Source organism: Arvicanthis niloticus, chromosome 2 (genome assembly GCF_011762505.2).
Source record: "Arvicanthis niloticus isolate mArvNil1 chromosome 2, mArvNil1.pat.X, whole genome shotgun sequence".
NCBI lineage: Eukaryota > Metazoa > Chordata > Mammalia > Rodentia > Muridae > Arvicanthis > Arvicanthis niloticus.
In genome coordinates, this window is record NC_047659.1 from 21,482,083 (window position 1) to 21,501,136 (window position 19,054).

Genomic DNA, 19,054 nt, shown 5'->3' on the forward strand with positions numbered 1-19,054 from the left:
CATAACAGCAAAAAAAATATTTCTCATGCCTATTTTATTATTTAATATCAAATAGTGGAACAACAATATCAAATACAGAAAATACAGAAAATTAATATAAGCATGTGTATACTGGGAAAGTATATATATATATAAAACTCCTATTTTGATATAGTTAAACAATAAAAAAATAGCTTTCATACTTAGCTATTTAGATATTGTTGATAAAGTACTATTAAATGTTTATTTAACTTACAGATTTGTGGTCTGTATTCTTAAGTGGCACCAGTCAATTTAGAACTGGAAGATTTTCTTTTTAGATGGTTTACTGGGCTTGAGGATTGGGGTTCAGGTTCTGTTTGATGTTTCTTCCACATAGCCTGCCTTAGCTACTTCTTAACCTAGAGACAAGTTCTAAGAGCTGGTGCTCCTTGAATGGAAAATGAAAATTATATCATGTTTACATACTAGTTTAGAAGCTTTTATAGAGTCACTTTCATAGTAATTACAGAGATGTTAAGTTTAAAGGAACATATTCATGTGAGTTGTGTTTTGGAGTACTTAGAAAATGAAATAAGCCACTTAATGGAATGTAGAAATACTCCAGACTCTGCCTCTTTCTTCTATCTGCCATTGTGAGATGGCATTTTTGTCTTTTGCTAAGGCATTCTTCTGCCAAGAGAGCTTACAGTTTACATGGTCTTTACACACAAACACACACACACACACACACACACACACACACACAAAAAAAAATAAAGTTAAACTAAAAGAATTATAATTAAGATCTCTACTTGGTTGTATTCTGGTGATAAACCAATTCTACATCAATTGCTCATCAAGTTACTGGTTCTAAAGACTTATTTGAGCAGGACCCAGCAGAACAATTCTATTGGATTAAGAAAGGCCATCATCACCATCACCAAAGCTTCAGGATAGATAGCATAAAACAACCAGAGAAACTTTTGATGACAGAGAAAGGGCTTTGGGCATTTTCTATATCTTACTTCCCTTTGTCTAGTGTTCTGTTCATTCATTTGTTTGCAAGTCTCACTATCTCTCAATATCTCACAGGCACATCAGTAGTTGTCAGGGACAAGCTAAGGAGGGATGGAGGCTCCTTAGCTTCTCACACACTTTATAATAAGTTAAGCTTATCTTCATAGTATTTGTAAGCTGTGCCTTGACCTTTTTATGCACATGTGCATCTGAGAGTAGAGTAGATATTTAAGAGGCTCCATGACGTACTGTCACAGTAGGTTAGGTGCAGACTTCAGCATTGGAGAACCCTTTCCTTTTATGATAGACATGAAAGATATTTGCAAAGCCATAAACCATATCTTCATTGTTTTCAAAACAAGTCATTTTCATTGAAAAGACATGTTAATAGGCAATGTGCTTCTTATTGTTGTGTTTAAATTAATTAGTACTTACATCTTATTAAAATAACTCAATTTTAAGTTCTCCTGATAAATAATAATAGTTGTATCTTCCAGTAACAATGTCTTTAAGGAACTTAAACTTTTTCAGAGTGTAATATGCTGTTATAAATATTTGAGAACCTTCGTCTATGTTGAAAATGCTAACTACTACAGAGGACACAGGAAAAGATGTTATGGGAGATGGTAAAATATATCATACCATACTGTGTGTGTCTATCTAATGCTCATAAAGACTCCATTCCTGAAGGCAGCAGCTATGTATTATTCTCACAAATAATATCAAAACAATATCTATTTCTTTTATAAACAGACCTAGTATGGTGTTTAATTTTATATATTCATGAGCCATGGAGACAGTAAATCAGTTGTTAACTTATTTCTAAGGTATTAAAATATTAAATTGATTAATTATTGATTAGTTTAAAAGTATTCATTTAAATCTTAGATTTATCTCAAATACATTTTCTAAATAAATGTTTAATAATTACTAAAATAAGTACTCCAATATTATAGAATTCACTATAGTCAGAAAAATAATACTATGTCATGTGTTTTTAGTAATTGCAGTTGTAATTTATAAGTGGAATTTTACAGTGGCTACAAACCTGCAAACAATATTTAGGCTGATCCTTTCACAGCACAGGTTGAATTTTGCTGCTATTATGGATGTATTGTTTATTTTATTATTAGTGATTATATGAATAATATGACATAAATTGCAACCTTGACCTAAGCAGTTCTTCCCATCCTCTGAGATTGCCCTTTTATTTATTTTGGCAATAATTTTGGAGTCTCCAGAAAACAACATTGAGCTGAAGGCTTAACTACCAAGGTCTTCTGCTTACATGCTGAAGCACATGGTAGGTTACCGCACCCATGCCCCAGGAAAGTCCCATCGTTCTTTACTCCAGAGATTATCAAAGTAAATGGGTGAGAAGAATCAATTGGGCAGATTTAGTAATGCAGATTTCTGCATTCATTCTGGATTCAAACCCCAGACTGACCTGTTTTTCTCCCTGTGCCTGATATCTCAGGCTTAAACAAGCAAAGCAAGCAAAATGAGGCAAACAGACAAAGCAAAAGTTCCTGCATCAGCCAGCTTTTACTCTAACACTCAGCCCATGAAACCAATAACACCATACAAAGGAAGTCATCTTGCCTACAGACACCTGTATCTAGCTCCTTGTATGTCTTTCAAAAATATAGATACCAAAAAAATCAGGTTTACGAGTGCTTCATAAAATTATACTAATGAGATATTAAATATTAATGTTTTGAAGAAGAAAATGATCTAGTCACAGTTGATCTATATCTAGGAAACTTACATGTTCATTTTTTGTCAGCAGAGATTCCTCGATGGTATATGGTGTGTGTGTGTGTGCGTGTGCGTGTGCGTGTGCGTGCATGTGTGTGTGTTACAGATAGTGGGGAAAATGAAGACAGAGGAAGCAGAGTGACAATAGGAAGACAAAAAGTAGAGATGAAGGGAAAAGAGTGATGAAATGGAAGTGAGATGGAAGAAGAGGAGTAGTGGAAAAGGAATGAAAGGATGAAGGGGTGGGAGAAGAAGGAAAGATAAGAGAGAGTATGATAACAGATTGAACTATTGCAGAATTAGATTCATCTCTTAGAAATGATGTCAAGAGTTTTCCAGGAGACTCTATGGGATGCTACTCTCAATAGAATGGGAATTAAGTAAATATGGACACTGCCTCTGGAAAGACAAATGTTAGAGGGTGGAGAACATTCAGAAATGGTCTAAACAGTCTTTCTTACCACTTGGACCAAATATCTGACAAAGGCCAAGTTCCCAACATTTAGGGTAGATGGTATCATGTAAGAAGAAAATGGTCTGTGCATATGTCATAGGGCTCCCACCAGGTAGATGGCTTCTGACAATATAGTCTGCTCTGTGGAAAGAGGAAAAGTAGGTCATCAGAGAAGATCGTCCATCAACCTACTTCTCTCTACCATTAGGGAAGCTACTTCTCAGGGATGGAAGATCAATTTTTACATTAGAGGCAGATAAAGAAAACAGAATAATCATTAGACGTCTTAAATTTTGACCTGTATTGTAAGTCATATAGCCTCTAACTCTGCAGCAGATGAAGCCTCTTGGAGCTTTATCTTCCTAACTGGAACAGAAAGTCTGGAAAAATACTATGCTGGCAGGCTCTGGAGCTGAGCTAGACACTATTGAAGACTGGTTATCAGAGATCAAGATAAGGCTAGAGCAGGCAGTTAGTTATGCTGCTGGCTATTTCCAGGTGTGTCCTCTACTTATTTGTGCAAACCAATGATTACCAGTCATCAGGATGATGTTACTAGAATTACGGAGACTGAAACTGTCCTTCTGTTTTAAGCCTGGGTTCTTTTGTATAAAGTGAACAATGGTCAACAAAGAAAATGGGATAGATTAGTTCAGAGGACAGCACCCAATGCCCTGTCTTTCTTTGAACTCATCTAAAAGTCTGTGAAAGAAAAGAAAAATACAAAATGATTAAAGTGTGTAGAGGATAAAACAGGCATAAAGAACACACCCAGGGAATTAAAAGTGTCTAACAATGAAAGGGTCACATAGTTCCAGCCTGAGTGTGAAAATGAGTCAGTCAAGTAAATACTATTTAAAAATAGCTCATTCTCCAGGGCTTTTTGCTTGAGATTTTTCTAGTTTCTACTTGTTTAAAGTTAAAGGTGAAAAACTGCCCTCTTATAAGTTTATTTACTGGAAACACAGTTAACCAAAAGTGAAAAAACAAAACAGCACCCACTGTCTTCGAATTGAAGCTTAAAGTTGAAACCACATTAAAAGGGCAACCTTTATAAATCAAGATGCCAGGGAAGAGTAAGGCAGGGATGTAAAATTAAGCAAACCCAAAGTTCCTCTGCTGTGCTTGCCCTTGCTCCTCACAGCTCATTCTCTCATGGCTCATCGCCCATGGCAGTTGACTCAGCTGGGGAGGTCAGCATCCCAGCATCCCACGTCCTAGGAAGAAAGAACAGAAACACGTAACCTGAAATGACATGATCGCTGAGGCAGCTTGTTGCTCTGCATGCTTACATTTTGAAGTATATCCTGTGAGCTGAATTACAGAGAATAGTATTCGACAGGGTGAAGGGTTGCCTACACTGAAGAGAAGGCAAGATTCCTGGTAAGGCAAAAGTCTGAAGGACAAGTGCCTTTAGCATGAAGCAAAAGTCTTACTTTATAAAATGACCTCAAAAAAATTGGACAGCCCTGCAGAGCCAGTAAAGGGATAACCAATGGGATGACCTGACTTAGTGTATTGCTATCTAACTAGAGTACATAGTATTTATTATGCCTGATGGAATTTAACTGAAGGAGACTAGACTATTTTGTCTATGTCCATTCTCTTCGATACCTCACTGTTCAGGAAAGGAGCAATGTTTCTCCTTTGAGTGCCCTCCGGAAATCGTAGAGCATCATGAGATTGGAAAACTAGCTACTAATGTTGACTTACTCCATATACTTGAGCCTCTGTTTAGAAATCAATGGTACCTGTGAAAAATGTTGATTTTGTTGACCAAATGATATATTACATGTAGCCACAAAAGAAGTGGAACTTTCTATAATAGAAATCTTGCCTGGCATTCACAATTCTTAGTGAAATTCTCTGCTCATAAAAACTACTCAACAATATTATCTTTAAACTGCAGCTCAGTTCTCTTGTATTCCAAAAAGACCCAATGATTTCCTTTATGTGTACATTGTGATTGCTCTTGTGAAACGAATACTGTCTATGAAACTATTTTAAAATGAAATGTTTTTATTAATACTTTCTTATTAAATTTGGCATTATTCCCACAACTGTTAAAAATTAAGTAGTCTGCTGGCTTTTTTTTTATTTTGCAAGGAGGATGAGGTGAATATAGTTTCTAACATAAATAAAAATGTTTCTTCTCCTTTATTTTATCTTATGCCTGTCAATATTTTCATTGCTCTGTCACTTGTAACCTCTCACATATAAGTTGACATTTATGTACTTTGAGCATTCCCTCTGAATTTCTTAATTCTATTCCATTTTTTAAGTCTAAGATGAGGGGAAACCCAGGTTACAATCACTTGGGAGTTTTACTGCAATGCAGCCAGCTACCTTGAGGTTCTACTTTAAAGTCCAGTGGGTTCTAGCCAAACCTTATAGCCATGGAAGTGTGAGTAACCATTGCTTTCAGAAGTGCTTTCTTTCAGATTTGTCAGGATGTTCAACAAAGGTAGAGATCACCTCCCTAGGAGTCCTCCTGTTTTTCTGGTCAGAATGATTCTCATCCCCTTCACTAAGCATCCCATCCTCCCATTGTTAATTGCTGCTGTAGGGAAATCTATATTCTACCTCAGCAACATTGGAGATCTCTCAAAAATCCCATGGAAGCCATTTTCCCTAAACAGAAGCTTCGTAGAGTTAAAAGAAAAGTTTCATTTACATAAAAGTTACAGTCAGTTTCCTTTCAATTTTCCTAAACTCAAACTTCTTAGCCTCAGTATATTCTATAAGGTTCCCTCTTGTTCCTACTCATCTTCACCCCAGGCTCCAAATTACGCTCTCCATTGCTGTCTGCAAAATGCCCTGCATCCCAGGGTAAAAAGTACCAAGCTCTCCTAAAGAACACTTCTTAAGGGCTCCTCAGGTGCCACACAAACATCATCATAAAGTTTCCAGTGAGCTTCTGACGGGCACTTCAAAACTTGCAAAAGTATTCTCAGTCTTTCTTTTTCACTGCAGAAGGTGGGTCTTTCACAGTGACTGTGGAAAATCAAGTCTATCCTAAAGCCACAAAGAAATGACATAAATGCAACATAGTATTTCTTTGTTTATGATTAAAATACTGAATTTTTTTATAAAAACTCAAACTTAGAAAATTTGTGTGAAAATTTTTATTTTAAAAGATTTTTGTTTTAAAAATAGTTTTGTTGTTTTATGATTTACGTATGAAGTTTATATTTTAAAGGTAATTATAAAATTTATTCATAGAATAAGAATTTCTTTTGTAACATATGACCTAAGTCATTGGGAACTAGACTTGTTTCACACCTGTTCATAAACCTAAAAGTTCCTCATGCCTTATTTTAATTCCAGAATAAGTGTCAATTCAGGCACTAATTTTATTCGGTTGGTTGGTTTGCTTGTCACTTTGGCCTATTTATTGTTTGTTTGAGAATTTCATACACACATATAATGCATTTTGATAAAATGACTCCCCATTTCCTCCCTTCCAATTCTTGCCCTATCTATGGCTTGCTTTTCTCTCCCACCTTCATGCCCTCTCTTTTACTTTATGAAGACTTCACTGAGCTCACTGAGTGATACCTGCATGTGTATGGGTTCAACATCATCTACTAAAGTGTAATAGATGCTTGCTTGAAGAAAACCAACTCTCCTCCCCCAGCAGACATCAGTTGCCAATAGCTGCAGGCTAAGTGTGGGACCTCATGAGCCCCTCCCCTACGTGTTCTGGGAATGCTTCCCTACTGCCTTTGAATGTGAGTCCACAAACTAATATTGGTGCCGTTCTGTGTTATTTGATTTTTGAAGAAAAAAAAATTCCCCATTGGTCCCATATCTTATCATCCAATTTTTCCCTAAAATACCTCCTAAATGAACACAGAGGAGTCTACTCTACATGCCCAGCATCACAATTGGGGAATCATTATGTTATATGACAGATTTCTCCCCAAACAAACACTTCGATCATTTACTGATAGCACAAGCAGGGAGCACTAATGACTAACTCTAGCACTGTGGTGAAGACCCAATGGAGAATTAAATGCCTCAGAATTTACTCATCTTTATTCATCTTAGGGGAGCATTAGTGTGTGTGTGGGGGGTGGGATTCTTTTCCTTTTTTAAAAAAATTAATACCATTTTGGCATCATCTTTTCCTTTGAAAAAAATGAGAAAGTTTTAAGTAGGTAATAAGTAAAAGGGATTTCTCTTTTTCTTTCTAGATATCTCTGAGAATCATAAAGATGACAATATGCCTGTGGACTCGTATATACTAAGAGAATTAACAACATCTCTCACAGTAATAAAAAACAGGATCACATTTCCCAGTCCTTCCACTGACTGTCCAGAGTGATGAATATTTACTTTAATAATGAAATATGTTTCCTTTAGTTAGGGGTTTCATGCTACTGTCTTCCTCTAGAAATTCTATTGATTTGAAATACGAAACCTCCTAACACCAACCACTCTTGGATGTCACTGTTTTCTGCTTTTATGAATCCTAATTTTTCTTCTTTTTTGAAAATATTCTGAAAAGTTGGGTTTTTGACTATTAGGCTTGTTTATTTTCTTTTTACTATTTCTGCTTATAAGTAGTCTTCTACCAAGTCACCTACACATACATCTTTTTATATCTTCTTATTTCTAATTTCTACTCATCTTTATAACTTTACATGAAAAGCAGGTATTATTTTATCACTCTGAACAATGTATTACACATATCTTATGCGCAATGACTAATTAGTACCTAATAACTAATTAGTTTCTAAGAATCAGTGACTATTAATTGACATTTTTAAAAGGGGGATTAAAGTGTTGATAGAAATCTCCATGTGTTTATAGCAGGGACCTTCTTATTTTTCCCTGTAAGTTTTTTTTATTTTCATTTCTTTTGTTGTCCCTTTTTTTTTTTTTTTTTTTTTTTTTTTTTTTTTTTTTTTTTTGGTTTTGTTGTTGTTTGCTTGTTTGTTTCTCAAAACAGGATTTCTTGTACCCCTGGATGTCTTGAAACTTGCGATATAGATCATCTTGGCTTCAAACTCAGAGATCTGCCTGTTTCAGCCTCCCACATGCTGGGATTAAATGTGAGTGCTACTATCATCCCGTAGGTGGCTACTCTAATAGAGCAGCTAGCTACATGATGAAATCCCCTTTTCACTTGAGGTTACCTAAACTTAGTACAAGAACTTGGAGCTATTCACATTGCTAAAGAAGAGTCCTCTGGTCTTCTAGATAATGAAATGCATCTTGGCCTCTGGAGTAAGGTTAATAATAGATGCTGGAAGTCCCATTGATTATGAGGAAGAAGATTTTAATCCTCTATTTCACAGCCACATACACCTCCCTCTGCATTAGCAGACAATTTTGAGTCTAGACTCCAGATTCTAAGCAGCTTCTGATTTAATGTTGTGATTATATGGCTATGTGCAATGGGTTATAATGTCTGGGAGTCTGTTCCTTCTGAATGATGGCTGTTATTGGCAGCAATACCCTCATTATCTTGGTAGCAGGTACTACAAAGTGAGGAGCTTCTTGGAGATTCTGTCAGGAAAATGAGCAAGTGGATTTGTCAGAATTCTTCTGTTTTGTTTTCTGAGTTTTCTTTTCTGTCATTAGTATTCCTTTCTCCACAGTTTCAAACACAGGTTGCATTTTCTTTGGCATTATATTGCATCCACATGTCTTTTCTTTTTTTGATCATCTAGAAATATTTCTCATGTTTACTTTTGCTAGTATTTTCATTTTCTGATGTTTTAGAAAGATGCTGAGTTTTGTTGTATTTATTTCTTTATCGCCAGTTTTTCTTTGTTATGCTTTAGTGACTCCATACATGGATTTATGGTAATATTTATCTACTGCCCTCTTTTGTCATCTTCCCTTCCAACCACATCTTTTCCCTCCAACTGTCCCCCTTCCTACTGTATGCACACACATGTGTGACAAACTAAATTTCATTATGGTTGGCTGAATAAGAATGAGTAGAAAACCTGGACAACTAATCAACTGCTATGACACTCCCACCATACTCCATAGTTAGTCACTCATTTTCAGCACTCTGAACATGTCTGAAACTCTGTAATAACTAATGCCCACTCAACACACACAAACACACACACACACACACACACACACACACACACACACACAAAACCTTTCCTGGTGATTCTGAGAACAACACTTATCTATGGCTAAAAGCAAATCTCTGTAGAAGGTAGTTTGACACAATGTCTATTTTGGTACAAAAATAAAAATTTCCTTCTAAGCTCTCTGACATTCTCCAACTGTATAGACTCTTTATCAAGCTTACATTCTCCACCATGAACTTCCTTCTCTGGAGGGGTCAGACAAAACAATCTGAAAGCTGTCCTTCACCCTATAACAAGTATGTTCCTATCATACAGAGATGAACCTCCTCTTCCCCTGTAGATTGTTATTGTAGATCATAGTATCTCCAGCTGTGTGGACTGATGGTGGATTCAGTCCTCCAGAAGCTTCTATAGTAAGTTCTGGTGCTTTGTAAGCAAGCCAGTAAAGGGGGCTATTCTCTATGTCCTGTAACACAATGTATGATGTTTTCATCAGTTGCTTTACATTTTCACTCTTATAGGCAATCAAGAGAATGCATTATTTGGGGGATATGGGGATCTGTCTAGCCAACAACTTGTAGGGATGTAACTCACACTGGGTCTTTTGACTTTCACTTATAATAGCTGTTGGCTTCTGAGAAGAATAGTAACCACTTACGCTAGTGGATAAATACCTTTAATTTTATTTTTAGTGTATCTAAAAAATAGTTCTTATGATGATGGTTCATGTTGATTGTCAACTTAACTACATGTACAATCACCTGGAATATGTGCCTGTGGGGAATTATCTTTCTTAAATTGCGGTGAGGATCCAACTACTTGCTGTGGGGTTAGCATTCTCTGGCTGGGATCCTGGATTGCATAAATGGAGAAGGTAGAGAGCATGGATGAACCCAACCCTCCCTCTTTCTGATTAGAATGTGACTAGGTGTCTTCAGTTCTATTGCTGTGATGTCCCAACAGATGCTACTCTACAATTTTGAACTATAAACTGAAATAGACCATTTATGCTTTGAATTGCTTCTGTCATAGTATTTTATCTTATTACAGCAAAAGAAGAGAAAATAAGACAATATGTCTGCACAAGGGCTTTCATCACTCTTTCCCCCACCATCTTGTCTCTCCATCCTCATCTCCATCTCTGCTTCTCTCCATCCTCCTCTCCATCTCATTGTCTCCATCGTCTCAGGTCTGTACTTGCTTAATCCTCTCCACCTACAGTGTTCTTCTATTTCTATATCACACCTCTTGCTCTCCTCTCCCTCCTTGAGGCCATTCTTCCTAACCTCTCTTGTGGACTCTTTCTAGCATCTTTAATTATATTTAAGATTCAGTCTTACTGTATAGTGAAGGCACGCCTCAAACTCAAAATTCTCCTGTTTCAGCTTTCCAAGTGCTTAAAATATAAATAAACACACATCAAGCTGGAAAATATAATACATTTTATCTTTTAAAATTTTGATTCATGTTCACTTTTGCTCACATTTTCATTTCTAATATTTTCTAGTGATGAAGATTTTTTTCCTTTCTACTTTGTTTTAATGGGATTTTAATAAGTAGAAGAGAGTAAGATATTTTGCCAACTTCTACATTTTGGTTGTTAACTAATTTTGACACCGTTTTTTGTTTTCTAGTATAAAATCTAGAAGAGATAGAATATTGGCAATCATAATCCTGTGCTAGAATTCACCCAGTAAAACCCATTCTGCTGTGCTGAGTAGATTTAACGAAAACATACACACACTTAGTCTATGTATCTTCCAGGATTCCAAAGCCATTATTAGTTCATCTTCTATAATATTATAAGATACTTAAGTAAAATATCGTGAAGACAGACAGACAGGAAATGCTTGATTTGTTACAAAATAATTAGTTATAAATTATCTACCTGCAGGTATAATGCATATTTTTTAATAAAATAAATTTGACAACCAAAAGCCAATAACTCTTTATAAATTCTACATCTCACATCTAAATGCCTTAGATTTATTATCTGAGAAGATGGCTTGGTGTGTAAAGATGGCTTATGCTCCACAAGCATAAGGACATGAGTTCTGATTCCCAGAACCCAAATAAGAAGTTAGACTTGGTAGCATGCACCTATAATCAGTGCTACCAATTGACAAACAGATCTGAGTGGTTTGCTTGTGAGTTGGTCTAGTCAAAACAGCAAGTTCCAGGTGTGGTAAGAAACACTGTCCCAAAACATACAGCAGAGAAGATATTGAAGAATACATACCAATATTAACCTCTGGATTCCACACGTGCTCTTGAGTGAGTACATGTACACATGTACATATACAATACACACAGTGATAATTATAATATTATATTAATATATAATTAAATTATATTATCAAATAATTATATTAATATACACTTATAATTGTATAGTCTATATGTTATATAATTATAATTATAAATACCTCATGACTTGTGACAGTGTGTTTAATGTGTATTAACATAGATATGTCCTATCTTGCAAACAATTCTGCATCTATATTTTTTTTATAACAATGGCTGTATATCTACTGACTTTTTTTTTAGAGAAGAACCTAGATTTCAGGCCATCCATACAAACCCAGGAACTTCTATTACAATCATTAAAGGGTTACTTTTGCAAATTTGACCTTAGTTAAGTCAAAATGGATGTCAAGTATTCTATAAGAACTACAGGAAATTCATCTGGAAAAGACCAAAAATTCATCTGGCTCATATTTTGAAAGGAATTGGGAACACATTTCTGGTAACCTATCTTGGGCCAAAGCTAATTAATGCTCATGGTTGGTTCAATGACACATTGAAAAGATCGGTCTCATAGCATTGCTAAATTTTATGTTAAGTACTCCAAGAAGTGTTAAACTGGCTTCTTAGCTTGGGGCTTTCTTGACAGGGCACTTGAGAACAGTTTACTCAGGGAACTCTGATGGTTAACTCACAGCACAGTAGTCAGATGAAGGAGTGTTGGGTCTTTATCCTAAATCTTTTCTACTTTTCACTGGAAAATCCTAAGACAATCTCAAATGAAAGGTAATCAGAACATTATTCACATCATCATTTCCTTTGAATCATCCTGACTTACGCTATCATTCAATGCATCTAAGCAACTGGTAGTGACCTGGAAATGGAATAAGGGACCCACTTTTAGTATGTAAATAGGCTGCTTTTATGAATTTTGGGGGCAGGAAAAAATGGCAGATTTTCTTCTAAAAACCGTATGTTCTTACATTTTTTTGATATCTGAAATCGGCAGCTTGCCAGAAACATTCCTAGCCCAATGCCAGAATACCCCAGAAAGGTGTCCCCAGAAGTCTGTTCTGATTACTGAAGATGTTGAACTAGTCTTGACTTCAAACAGTAGATATTTCTACACTTTAGTGGTAGATGACAGCTCTATCCATGCCACAATGTCAAATTCTTTGGTTTTGGCCATCGGGTATTTATGCATTTCTGGCTAAGGAAGTAGAGAAGCCTAATTTGATTTTGGAGCCAAAAGTTTTTAGGCCTCATTCCTTTGGAACTTGGACTGGACGATTTTGGCAGTATATAAAGGCTAGGACAGATCAAGTAGTCACACATAACTAACTGACTCAACAGACCATATTCAGAGAGAAAGATCATGCCTACACATTGGATAACCATTCTCCAAGGCAGACTGACAACACCCTGAATTCAATCACCCTTAAATAAACACACAAGGAAAGCATGGCTTTAACATACCTTCGGGCACTTCTCTCCACTGCTGCCTGATTGGTTTTCGTGCCATAGGCCAGGCTGCAGATGCTGTCATTACTGTTGTTCTTACTTATGTCTGTCTGCTGTCTGCTAACAAGCATTCATATGCTTTGGATCATTAAAGTCGCAACCTCCTGTGCCAATCTATCTCTCTTCATGTGTTTGCGGTAGCTCAGAAGGAATGATGCTATTTTTGTTTCTTGTTCTTTTTGTTAGGGTCATTTTGGAGGTCTGACTATCACAGCATCCACCTTTGGCCCCACTGAACATAAAAATTGTGTTCCTATTTAACCCTTTTCTTTCTGCTTGATTTTCAATGCAAGCCGAATGGTGTGTATTAGAGCCACAATACCCAATGCTGCTGTAGCTTCAGTCATGTCCTGGTACCCTGTTATCTACCAGCCTGCTATACTTACACCCATGCTAAATGTCTTCTGACAGACTCCAGGTGCTCCAGATTTTCACAATCCAACCCATTTCGTTATTGGAACTTGTCCCTTGGACTTGGGGAATTGTCCTCTTAATTCTCTCATCTTAATGTTGGTGACAAGTTGAATACACATGTTCATCTACATGTACAAGGCTGCCTGTATCCATGGGTATGATCAGAGGGTGGAGAAACACAAGTTTCTCTTTCACAGAAGGCACAGAGGATAGATATTGTACAGAAAGAAAGAAAAAAATTGTCACTTGTAGTATTATGCAGGCTGCCCATCTAAACCCATCATTGCCTGGCACCTACACACTAAGGGCAAGGATCCAGCCAACTTGTGAGTGGGCACCAGGCCATCTGAGCAGATGGGCATGAAAGTCGGCAGCCAGTAGACCATGTATGTGCATCAATGGAGGGTGTTGAGGGCACGATTCCCAGAGGAGAATGTCCTAACAGCTGTCTGGCCTGAGCCAACATACTTATAACCAAGGAAAAGTGCCATCCTTCAATCCTGCTGAGTCGGATTAACCTTCAAAACGAAATCTTCTTTTTTCAGCAGCAGAAGGTGAGTATGGGGGTCTCTAAGAACCTCAAAGAATAGGTGAAGAAAGCAATCTGGCAAGATGCAATTATTAGGTATTGACTGGAGATGCTGAAGCCATTCATCCAATGTGCTTATTTTGAACTCTTGGCAGAAAGTCTTAATTCTCGAAAGTGTTGTAGTTGTTCAAACCTTTGCCTCCCACAACGTTTGTAAAAATGGCTCTCAATACAGGCAGACCCCTTTCACTAAGTACATATCTACCTTTCAATTAAGAAGTAGAGGTTTATGAAAAAAAGATGATCAGTAGACTGTAGAAAGCAGACAGCAGGTAGGTATCTTTGTCAAATGGTACACACGACAGACTAAATGCCATACATAATGCATTACAGTGTTCCAAAAACCAAAAGGGTTTCTTTGTTAGTGATCAAAATAAGCTTCCAGAAGTAAAAAAGAAACCTTGGTTTTTTAACCTGGGCCCTTATGGAAAGTGAAAGAATTTTTAAAAATTGAAGCTGAGCCTGATTTTGTTTGTCAGGAATTTTAGGCAGTTATATATCATGAAATCAGATGCAGGATGTGTCTGTAGAAAATAGTGAAACAGGAATTTAACAATGCTGGGTTTCATTTCAGTAAACGTGACTAGAGCATCATGAATATTCTGTTCTTCAACAATTGTTATTTATATTGTGTTTTACACTTTATGAGGCATTTATGAAATAATTTTAAGTATTTTTAGTGTTGGCTTCAATTGTTTTTTTCAAAGATTGCCTAGCTTTCACTTGTCAGAAAAATGTAAATTTTATTCAAACATTCTAGAATATGCATCTCTAGTTTCATAATCTACTCTTTGAACTTTTTTTCTTTTGTCTCTACCAGAGTGAATATCTCTGATATCAAGAGTACAGGGGAGGAGAGACTGAGTTATTTTGCTTGCTAATAGTAAGAATCGTAAATGTGACTTCAATAAATCCTGCTCTGCCATTAGTACTGTCACAAATGAAATAAAACATACCACAGGTCTTTGCCCAGGGGTAGTGTTAGTAAGAGGTGCTGTAGAATTTTAGGAAGAGAGCATTCTGGGGAATCCTTATGCCACTGGGGCTGCCCCTACTGTGGGATCCTGGTCTGCCCTGTTTCTCTCTTGTTTTCTTCCCAGTGAACTGAATAATTCTGCTTTGCCATGTGCTTCCAAGAGGATGTGCTATCTCACCACAGCCTAGTGCATTGCAGTCAAGTGATAATGGAATTAAACTTCCAAAGCCCTGACCCATAACAAACTTCCTAAGTCAATTATCTCAGGTGTTTCATTATAGAGACAGAAGGCTGAGCACTACACATGCCGAATCTAAAAAGTCCATCTTTACAAAGAGAGTAGTTAGCTTTAACAGAAATAAAGGGAGAGAGTGGTTAGTAAGAGGAAAGGTGTCGTTGGATAGAAGCTACTTTGGATAGAAGTTACTTTTAAGATTCTGTAGCAACTTAGGGCACTTGGGGTTGACAGTAATTATGTACACATTTCAAAACAGCAAGCAAACAAAAATTGAATGTTCCCCAACAATGTGAGAAATATTCAAAATAATGGATACATCAATTACTCTCATCTGATCAATACACATTTTTATGTCCAGACTGAAATTTTACACTTTTGTCCCATAAACATGTGCTATGATTCTGAAACAGCGAAAATTTAAAAATATTTAGGAAAAAATGAGATCTAAAATATATGTAAAACAAAATCCTCAGCAGACCTTAGGTACTCCTTCAGAGATAAAATATTAATAATGAACACAAGGCATAAATATACTTCACATTGATAAAATATAAACATCTTCAGTCCTTGGCTCTTATGATTATTTCAGTCTATGAAGAGATGGAAACTGTGGTATATCAAGCTTTACCATAATGGCGCCTCTCACTTTGAGAGATTTGGAGAGAAGCATTATACTGAAAATGACCCCCATGAGAAGCTAAAGGGAATTATATTGATCTGAAGCAAGCCAATAGGTAACACTTTACACAATTAATTTGTATTTAAATCAGATCAGTAGGTAGTCTGATTTCCTGTTGGAAAGAAAACATATGTTTGGGATTAAATAAAGCAAGAAAAGGTATTAAGCATTTGAAACCATCCCAGAGGTGCCTCTCTTTGGCTATTTGGGGGTCAGGAAATTACGGTTATGTTTAACTGTAGCATGTCTCAAGGATTCCCTTAATTTTTCTCAAGGGATGAAAAAACATAAGAAGCAGTGTCATATTTCTGACTCATATTATACAATAAAAGGAGGATTAAGGAGCAGTCAAATGTCATGTCTGGGGAACAGACTTGGTTATGAATGCCCACTGTGACATTTGAATAGTACAGTGGTCAGAAGGGGAAAGGAAGATATATATGCTAAGCTATGCATCTATCATCCATTAATAAGGTACAAAGTCAAAATAATCTTTCATCACTTTATATGATCACCTACTATTGAGACTACTAAAAGATGTATTTATGTCACTGCAGAAAACTTCTAAGGACTGGGTAAGCTTTTGGTGTCCACAGAGTTACAAGACATCCAGAGCATGAGAGAGTACAATTCTACCATCGGATCTGTCTTCCTGCAAATCTAGATGCCACATCCAGGTGCCGTAAACGTACTCATCATTTAGGCTGCATTTATTATTTGTAAACAACTAAATTGTTACAAGTACTAAAAATATTAGCCACGTCCCCACATTCCCAAAAGAATTCCACTAACCTTCCCCAATTTATGATTATGATAGCTTTAAGAAATTGAATTTGGCAAAATACATGAAAATTTGAATATAAGACTTGGGATACACCAAAAAAATTTTCTTGAGAAACTGTGAAGATAAAGACTAAACTTAACCACAGATTTATTTCTGCTTTTCATCCACGTATCCAGGGAGGTTGCTAATGGGAGGTATGCCTCAGAAAACACACATGTCTGTGAAAACCTTGGAACATACTAATGCTTTTCAAGTGATTTTATTTCAAGTCTAAGCCACAAGATATAAACTTTCATCAAAAATGGTAATCTAGTTAAAATCAGAGCTGTGTGGAATGTTTCATGTTTATGTATAACTTTTATGGTAGACCCTCCCACACAGGGGAAATAATATGCCCAAATTCTGTTATTTTTACAGTATGCAATATATCACAGACTAATCCCACTCATCAGCTTCATGTGTTTTAAATAGATTCTTAAAAGTGAAAAATAAATGAAAAAAATGAAGAATATTTGAAAAAGTAAATTTTAAACTCCACTTGGAAGCTAAAGATCTGAAAAAAGAATTATAGTGAATATTCTAATAAGAAAAGAGGGATTTGAGGGAAGCTTGCTTTATGCATTCTGGGTACTTCGTGTTTCCACTTAACCTTCCATAGTTACAAAGCCACAGAAAGCAGAGAGGGCTGTGTGGTGATCATGAGGGAAAAATGCAGCTTTGATCTAGAATTGTTTAGTCATATAGATTAATCTGATATTGATTTTATGAGAATCCAAGTCACAAGACACTTGCATTTCAATTGCTTTTCAATGGGACTTACTACAAATCATTCCCATTTATAGTCCATGATAATTCAATGGGACAGTACCATCATTGAGTAAATAGTTTGTTCACACAAAGAAAAATGAAATGTGACAGCATTTTTTTTCTTCTCCAAAGGAAAGGTCATCATCAATTCAAACATTCATTATCACAATTTCATTGTTTAAAGAGGCAGGATTCAGAGATAAAACGAGCTTAAGACGTAATCATGTCACTTAAAAAGAAACTAAGATGACATTCATAATAAACAGACCAGAGAATAGAATATGCAGCAGTGGGGGTTAGAAGGCAGGGAGACCCTCTAGAAAGTCCCAGAGACCTGGAATGTGAGAGGATACCATGATTCAATAGGAATGACATTAGCCAAAATGCCCAACAGTGGGGAGATAGAGGCAGAAGAGATCACCTCGAGTAGATAGACATGGCCCGCAGTTGAGGCAGGGTGTCACCCACTCATTTTCAAAAATTTTAACTCAGAATTGCTCTTATCTAAAGGGAAAGTAGGGACAAAAAATAGAGCAGAGACTTAGAGAAAGGCCACCCAGTCACTGGGATCCATCCCAACTTGAGATCCATCCCATGCACACACACCAAATCCTGACACTATTACTGAGGCCATACTGTATGTGTAGACAGCAGCCTGGCACACTTTCCTCTGAGAGGTTCTATCAGCAACTGACTGAAGTAAATGCAGATACTTACAGCCAACCATTGGACTAAGGTTGGGAACCAATATGGAAGAGGTAGAGGAAGGACTGAAGGGGTTGAAATCCCTTTCAACCCCATAGGAAGAACAACAGTGTCAACTAACCAAACCAAGGTGCATACATGGGGCAGTTTGTGGCCTCAGGCACATGTGTAGCAGAGGACTGCCTGGTATGGCTTCAGTGGGAGAGGATGTGCTTAATCCTGTGAAAACTTGATGCCCCAGGGAAGAGGAATGCTGGTGGGAGTGAGGTGGGGTGGGTTGGCAGATGGAGAGGCATTCTCTCAGGTAGGGATAGTGTGAAGGACTTAGGGAGGCAGATGGGGTAGGGTGGCAACGTTTGGAATGTAAATAAATAAAATAATTTAATAAAACAAACAACCAACCCCCAAACAAAAACAAAAGTAGAGTAAAAAATAGAATAAGCTCAAAGACATTTTAAAAAAAACAAATAACAGGCTAGAGAAACTGAATTTTATTTGCTTAGAATTTTGAAAATAAATCCATATCAAAGTTCATGATTATTTCCAAGTAGACTTGTAAGATGACATTGAAAACATTTCATAACTCAGAAATATTATTAAAAAGTCTAACAAAATAAATGTGCCTGTGCCCTCTTCTGTGTGGTCAGCATATGTATATGTTCCCTTTAGGCTTAAGACCACATAGAGCCAAAGAGAAGCATATGGGATACGAATGCCTTCCACAGAGGTCAAGCTTCCATAACTATGTGAGAAAATAACTTGCTGAAAGAAAGTGGTATTAAATTAGCATCATTTCATTGATATTCAAGTTCTCAAACTCATCAACTATTTAGAAAATAAACAGAACA

At 36.5% G+C, this 19,054-nt stretch overlaps 1 protein-coding gene and 1 long non-coding RNA gene across 2 annotated transcripts in view; one reads left to right on the forward strand and one right to left on the reverse strand.

The window, feature by feature from the left end:
- The window catches only part of Arhgap15 (Rho GTPase activating protein 15), a 585,234-nt gene that overhangs the window by 47,434 nt on the left and 518,746 nt on the right, over nucleotides 1–19,054 (forward strand). The window lies entirely within an intron of this gene.
- Nucleotides 4,318–19,054, reverse strand: part of LOC143441297 (uncharacterized) — a 319,239-nt gene continuing 304,502 nt past the window's right edge. Inside the window, exon 4 of the long non-coding RNA XR_013108569.1 lies at nucleotides 4,318–4,407. This is a non-coding gene — a long non-coding RNA (uncharacterized LOC143441297). The remainder of the gene's footprint in view (nucleotides 4,408–19,054) is intronic.